Source organism: Gossypium raimondii, chromosome 3 (assembly GCF_025698545.1).
Source record: "Gossypium raimondii isolate GPD5lz chromosome 3, ASM2569854v1, whole genome shotgun sequence".
Classification (NCBI taxonomy): Eukaryota; Viridiplantae; Streptophyta; class Magnoliopsida; order Malvales; family Malvaceae; genus Gossypium; species Gossypium raimondii.
In genome coordinates, this window is record NC_068567.1 from 47,544,969 (window position 1) to 47,552,826 (window position 7,858).

Below are 7,858 nucleotides of genomic sequence, written 5' to 3' on the forward strand. Positions count from 1 at the left end.
CAATTGGGTCTAAGTTGAGCGGCGTCGTTTTAGAGGAGAAGGAAAATTTCCTTCCAAATTCTATGTAATTCAGCGTTCAAATTAATCCTTTACTTTTATTTATTTGGATTTACCTGTTTTTTTACTTCCAACCCAATTTAGTCCTTTCTCATATTTTTCTTAAAATCAGATTTCTAATTTTTTATGAAATTATTATTATTATATGTATATATATAAATATGTTTCTTTTGCATGTATTTACACCTTAAAAAAACTAATATTTTTAGTATATTTTAGACACATGCTTTATTAATTTTGATATTATCTTAATTATTTTAAACTTATATATTTTCATGGATGTATGTATATATTTTTATTTATTTCAGTTATTTGTCTATTAATTTATGTTTACATATATTTTTATTATCTTGTCTATTTATTTGATATTTTGCGGCCATTATTTTACTTATTTGTTCATATATTTGTATTATTTCTATGCTATCGTAGTATTTATTATTGCATTATATATTTAATGTAGCATAACATTACATTTTTACTCGATTTTAAAATCAAACTTTTTCAAAATGGATATTCTTTTAATTAAAATAAAAACTCATTATTGGGAATTCAACACGTTGTGTCCTAACGTATTGGATGTGACGCATTGATTTCTCGAAATGAAGATTTTTTTAAAAAATCATGAAGGAAATATTCCGAGTTTGAGATTCTAAAGGAATTGTGCCCTAACGTATTGGGTGTGATTTCTTAAATCTTGGATAAGTGGATGTTCTTTTAAAGTAAAAGAAATATTCTGAGTTTGGGATTCTAAAGGGATCGTGCCCTAACGTATTGGGTGTAATTTCTTAAATCTTGGATGAGTGGATGTTCTTTTAAAGTTTTATTGTATAAGTATTCTGACCTAATTCATTTTGGGGGAAATTAGAATGTTGTGCCCTAACGTATTGGGTGTGGCATTTTTGCTTCTCTAAATTGAAAAGGGTCTTAATATGCAACGTTTTAAGTTTTTAAAGATTATATTTTTAAAATTTTCGACCTTAAGACATTAATTAATTAACTAGGTACCAATTTTTGGGCGTAATGAGGGTGCTAATCCTTCCTCATGCGTAACCCACTCCCGGACCCGTTCTTCTAAAATTAAGTGAGACCACGATCGTTTTAGGTGACCCAATCACACCTTAATAAAAGATTGGTGGCGACTCCCAATTTTCATTTTTTAAAGTCGACAACCTTAAAATTTTTTATTTTTCAAAAATGGTTTCGGCAAATACTATTTTGCATCATCCATAAATAAATTAGCCATTTAAAAGTATTATAAATAAATAAAATAATAGTTTTTAATTAACATCTTATGATTTATTAACAATGTGTTAATTTATGTGCTATTCATAAAACAAATATAAATTTCTAAAAAAATTAAATATAATTTTTTGAGTTTTTTCCATTTGTATGTTTAAGGATGTTGAAAAATAAATATATATTAAATTATGGTACGTTTGGGAAATAATTTGTAAAAGAATATATTATTAAAATTTATATAAAAATTAAATGAAATTTTAATTGAAATGATAAAGTTTAATATTTAAAATCTAATTCAGTTAATTCGTGACACCAATTATATTAGAAATTTTAAGTATAACTAGATTATGACACCCATAGTGTAGATGAAAAATAGTATGTAACAAAATATACTTATTAAAAGTTTATGATGCTTTGGTTGAAACTTGAAATGCAAATTTTAATTTTATAGTGTGTTTTTTTTAAATTTTATTGTGTATAAATTTTAATTGATTTATAAAAATTTAAATGGGCAAAAATACTCTCATAATAATATAACTTACTTTATAGAAAAAAATGTATTTTAGTAATTTCTCAATGGGTTGAAATTTGATTGATGAGTGGCATCAACTCAATTAAAGTCGAAGATAATAGATACATAGATAAAGATATATGTTATGTTAAAAACATATTCTTTTAAATTTTATTTAATAATGAATATAAGTGGGTGGTAATAATTTTTATTTTAATACTATCAAATGCGTTCGATCCTTGGATTTGTAATTTGTAATTTTCTTATTTAAAGATGATATAAAAGTAAAAACAAAAAAAACAAAAGAGCAATCATAATAATATTAAGGGTAAACTACCCTATTAGTCACTCTAAATAGGAGTAATTCTTATTTTGATCACTCTAATTTTTTTGTAATTTGGTCACCCAAAAAGAAATTGATTAAATTGATCAAGTACTAATAAAATGGTATTGGAATGCTAACTATGCATTCCATGTTAGTCACACTAATATTAGGGAAAAATATCTATTAGTCTTTCTAAATAAGGTCATTCCTATTTTGGTCACCTCAAACAATACATGAAAATGTACTAGTAGTTTTTTGTTACCATTTTATGGTGGAGTGACTAATTTGATCAAATTCTTTTTTGGAGTGACCAAAATAAGAATGACTACTATTTAAAGTGACTAATGGGATAGTTTACCCTAATATTAATTATAATTTAAAAGAATATGCATCTTTATGATTTTATAATTTAGTTGATGACCCAATTAAGGGTGACACTAATTGAGTAAAGTATTTAAATATAAGCATCTATAATGTAAAATAGGAATATTTTTGTAATTTCAAACCGAGTTGATGACTCGATTAAAAGTTATATCAATTCAATAAAGTGTTTAAATATATATACTAGAATTAGACTGTTGATACCAACAATTTCAATGAGAATAAAAATTTGTATTTTTTTAGCCATGAGGTGTGGCACATGGTAGTTACTTATCTTATCCCTTAACCTTAAGATCAATGGTTTGATCTCCACCTATGAGAATTGAGCACATTTTATGGAAAGTTATTTTATCTTTTGAAAAGCATCTACGACTAAGATTAATCACTACTATCAATAATGAACATCTTAATTTTAAAAAAAATTGTTTAAGACTAATGATTAAACAAGTAGAAAATGAATTGGTTTTTTTAAATTGAATTATAAACCTTAATCTTCTAATTAATAAAATCTTCATTTTACATTTTTCAACAAATAAAATCTAAAAGTAAGTGTAAGAATGAAACTCGTTTTTCATTAAAAGAAATCATATGGTTGAATGAGAGCGAACAGATTTTTGAAATTAAAACTGGATTTTAAATTATAAATTAAAAAAATGGTCTACATTTTAAATTGAAACTCCACTGAATTACACGCTTGACAATGAAATTCTGTTTCCCCAAAATAAGAGGAAAACTGACGGGTAATGATAAGTCCATTATTAATCTCTTTCCCCAATTTATAGTATGAAAAAAATTAATTAATTAAATGATCTGTCAAATAAAATGTTTTGTAAATGTGGAGAGAGTTTTATGTTTTGTTTAATGGTAATGGAGATCTACTAAATACTAGAAGGTTCCAAAGAAATTAGATTATTTTTGTAAATAAAAAGAAATATGAATGAGCGATAATGTAGTAGTAAAAGAGTAATTAAGGGCAGTTAAAAAAAAACATAAAAAGCGGTGGCAGACTTTAATCAAGGCAATGTCACTAAAGTGGTGATTAGGCCATCAAATATTACTGGACAGCTCACTTCCTCTTTCATTAATGATTGTTTGGGTTACTACAATTTTACAAATTATTAAAATAGTAATCTATAAAATATTTAATGTGGATGTGATTAGATTTGTAAAAATTTATAAATATTTTTAATAAATAAAATTTTAAGATATATATTAAAATTAAGTAAATAATATATAAAAAATTCATAGCAGAGCATGCACAGTAAAAATAAAATAATGAAAAACACATATTTAAACAGAATTTGAGAAAGGAAATTATGCCACTTAAATTCTCTATTAAAATTCATCAAAATTTTCAATTTCTTCATTAAGTTTACTTAAACAATTAAATTTATTTTAGAATTTTAAAAACAATATAAGTAATTTTAAAAAATTCTATTCAAATAAGATCCACTCAATTACTTTTTATCTATTAATAGAAAATTCTATTCAAATAAGATCCACTCAATTAAATTTATTAAATGTATAAAACTCGTACTAAATTTAAAATTTAACTTATAAATCAAATATTAATTAATGAAAAATAATGGAGCGAAGCTAAATCTATCCAAACACGCCATTAGAGTCGACCACTCTGGCTTATCGACTTCTCTCTTCCTCATAGCCAATCAAAACCTCCCACGTTTTCAACTCTATAATGGACTTTGCCTTCATTTATTACATTTATCTACATCTATTTGCAGCTGCCTCTTGTCTTTTTCCTTTTCTGGACGCTTGTGTCGGGGCTTTGAGTTTTATGTGAGTTCGTAAAAGCTCTTCTTTTTCTCCATAGCAATACAATAAAAGTTATTCTTATTGTTATCAATTAATATAATTCATTAAATATTAATATTTTTATGTGTTGGTTATTCAATTTTAAAAAGTTACATAGTCACTATTTAAAAATTTCTATTTAAGTAATTAGACTATTAAAATCGTTGTTATATGACATTCTTTATTTGCACCTAAAGGTGCTCATGGGCCAGGTCGGGCTCAATTAAAAATTTAGGCCCATTTATTAGGCCTGGGCCCGAGCCGACCCATTCATAATAATTTTTTACATTATTTTTATATAATTTTTAAATATATATATATAATACATCAAAAATACTACAAACATCAAAATAATTATTTTTCAACAAATTGAAAATAAATTTTAAAAATATGTAGACTTAAATAACACTAATATAAATGCAACTTAACAAGTAAATGCCTCTAAAATAATAATAAAATTAACAAATGCCTTTAAAATAATAACAAAATTAACAATAAAATAAGTTTTATACAATATCCAAACAATAACAACAAAATAGTAGCAACATAATAGTAAAATGGTAGTAAAATAAGGAAAAAACAACAAGAAAATAGCATTCAAAAACAAAAAAAAATGGAGCAGATTTTTTTTGTCCTTTAGTTAATTCGAGCCGGGCTAGGCCGGGCTCAGGCTAAAAATGCATTACCCGAGGCCCGACCCGTTTTTTAAACGGGTTTTTTTTGTCTAAGCCTATTTTTCGGGCCTATATTTTTACCTAAACCCTCCCACATCTTGGGCGGGCCTTCGAGTCAGGTTTATTTGCACCATATACATCAATTAAAAGCTCTTTTTTCCCTTCACTTCTACAACAAAATTTTTTTCATGAAATAATTTTGAATGTCACAATTTTTGGGGCGAAAGGCTTATTGGAGTAAGGCCTAGTTTAGGAATTTTTTTCAAAAGTGTTTTTAGAGAAAAAAAAACATTCATGGGGAGAAGTTGAAATTTTCAACTTTTGAAAAAAAATACTTTTGAGACTATTTTTGGCTTAGGAGAAGCACTTTTTTCTCTCAAAGATGAAATGATTTGTTCTTGTTACTCATACTATTGTTGATTAAATTGTTGTTGTGTCAAAAGTTGCTTTTCGAGAGACCTAATTTTCTTCTTGCATTTTGGTGAATTGATTGGAGTTGGTATTGGATTTTGTATGGTTTGTTCCTTCGAAGTGGAATAAGATAGTACTACTGGTGGAGGAGGAAACAAGCTTTGGTTGGGGAATGAGGCATAATATCTCGATGGTGGATAGTTTGGGTATACATTATAATGTTGATAGTAAAGATCTTATGGGTTGTAAGGATTATAAGGTTGGTTAATAGGCGGTTATAGGGGAATTATGTTGAGTTTGAGTCATTTGAGATCGAGGGTTATGAGTTTGATCTTCATGCTTTTAGGTTGCGAGAATATCAAGGTTGACTTGAGCCATATTTGTCCAAGTTTATCACACCTAATTGCTAATTGTTAGAATTAGAGGAGGTTGAAGGAGGTTCACACGAAGTCATGCAAAAGAGCTTCTTGGTTACCAAGAAGATGGGAGAGAAAGTCAAAGGAAAGAGCTGGGAGGAGTTAGAGAGTGGTTGAGGTTTCATGTCCCTTGCATTATTCTCTCAGCTATCTTTGTATAAGGGATGATTTGGATGGGCGATTGGGTGCGGTGCGGTGCGGTGCGTTTAGTTTATTTTTTATCTCACGCTACAGTATCGCTACAGTGTCTAATCTCACCGCCACCGCTGTTTTTACACTAACCGCAGGTAAACGCACCGCCCATCCAAACTCACTCTAAGTCTCTTTATGGCCTTCATTCAACTAGCTATCTTTTAGTTTGTAAGTTTGTTGAGTCATGGTCTTTTTTAGACACATGCTGTTGTAAGATTTGGAAAGCCTTATCTTATAAGTCAGCTCGATTGCGTTACGATAAAACTAAGTGAAGCCCATGTGTCAAATAATTGATAAGGTGTTTTGGCAAAGCATACTTTCTTGACAAGGTATAGTTGGTATGGCGAGATATTTGTGATGGGCGAGGTGTGCTTCATACGAGACATGCTTTTGGCATAACATCAGTAAACATCCCCAAATTATTATTTAGACTTTAAATTGGTCATTAAACTTTAAAACATTTTAATTGAGTTCTCAAATACCAATATCATATAAACGAGGTCATTTTGTTAGCCTAACCGTTAATTTAGTTATTAAATGATAGTTCGAATCTGATATGAATCATATTTAAAACATTGTAGATCAAATTGTGAAAATGTACTTATGCTATAGACAACTTCAATTTAATGTATTAAAAAAATATTATCTCGTAATATATATACTTTTACAATTTAATATACATGTTTTATATATATTCCACATCAAATTTAAAAATTAAAAAAAACTTAAAACATTAAGAATTCGGTTAAAGCAGCACCAACCCTTTTTTTAGTTTTACAAATAATGTTGTGATTTTATTGGGGGTTTCTCGAGAACTCTTACCCTATTCCACCACCAGCGTTTGAAAAAAAAGAAAGGAAACCAGTGAAGATTCCATTTCCTTTAAAAAAAGATTTCCACACAATTGAAAGCTGGAAGTTTGATTTTTGTTTCCATAAAATTAGAACTGGGTGGCTTCAAGCCTTGAATCTAGGATCCCAACATCAAACCCCCACAACCTTGTAACCTAATCAAATGCATTTCCTTTTTGTTATTTTTCAACTAACTTCCAAATTATTTTTCTTTTAATTGTGCAACCAGCAATGTGCCAGACCATTTGAAATTCCAACATAATTAATAATAAAAAAAAGTCATGTTAGCATCAATAGACATAAAAGCTATGAATTAATTTATGGGGTAGGCAAGGAAGCAGTGGTTAGGGGAAATGTACAGTGTTCTTTTTCTTCATCTAAACATATATAAATTTTCCAAATACTTGATTATTTAATTTAATTATTTTGATACAAAAACGTAATAGTTAATTTTAATGAATGATCAATGAAGTTAATATTAAAATAAATTGCTCCTATTATTATAAGAAAGAAAAGTAAAATTATGGAATTTTAGAAGGAATAATGTGGGTACTGTATAATGAAGCTTTTATAACTCAACATAGTCAAAAGTTTGGAGATAAAATAATAGCAGAAGCATGTTCCGTGATGCTCTCAGCTTTGTCTTACATACAATAAAAATTATTCAATACAAAGTCTTTGATTATATTTAAATAATGATGATTAAGAAGAAAAGGTGTGCAAAAACATGTTTGTTTCAATTTAAATTACGTGTACGAGTTCGATAAAAACATAGATCGGAAACTGTCTCACAGGCGTTAGGCCATTGCCGGCCAAGTTATCTTTTTTCTAATACATTACTCGCTTTCTTTTTCTTTTATTTTTATTTTTTAAATTTAGTATGATCAAAGCCTACTAAATTCAATTTAAAGCTAAACCCCTATAGTTGTCCATCTCTTACTCATTTTGTTTTCAATTTTATTTTATATAATTCCTATTCCTATCCTAAC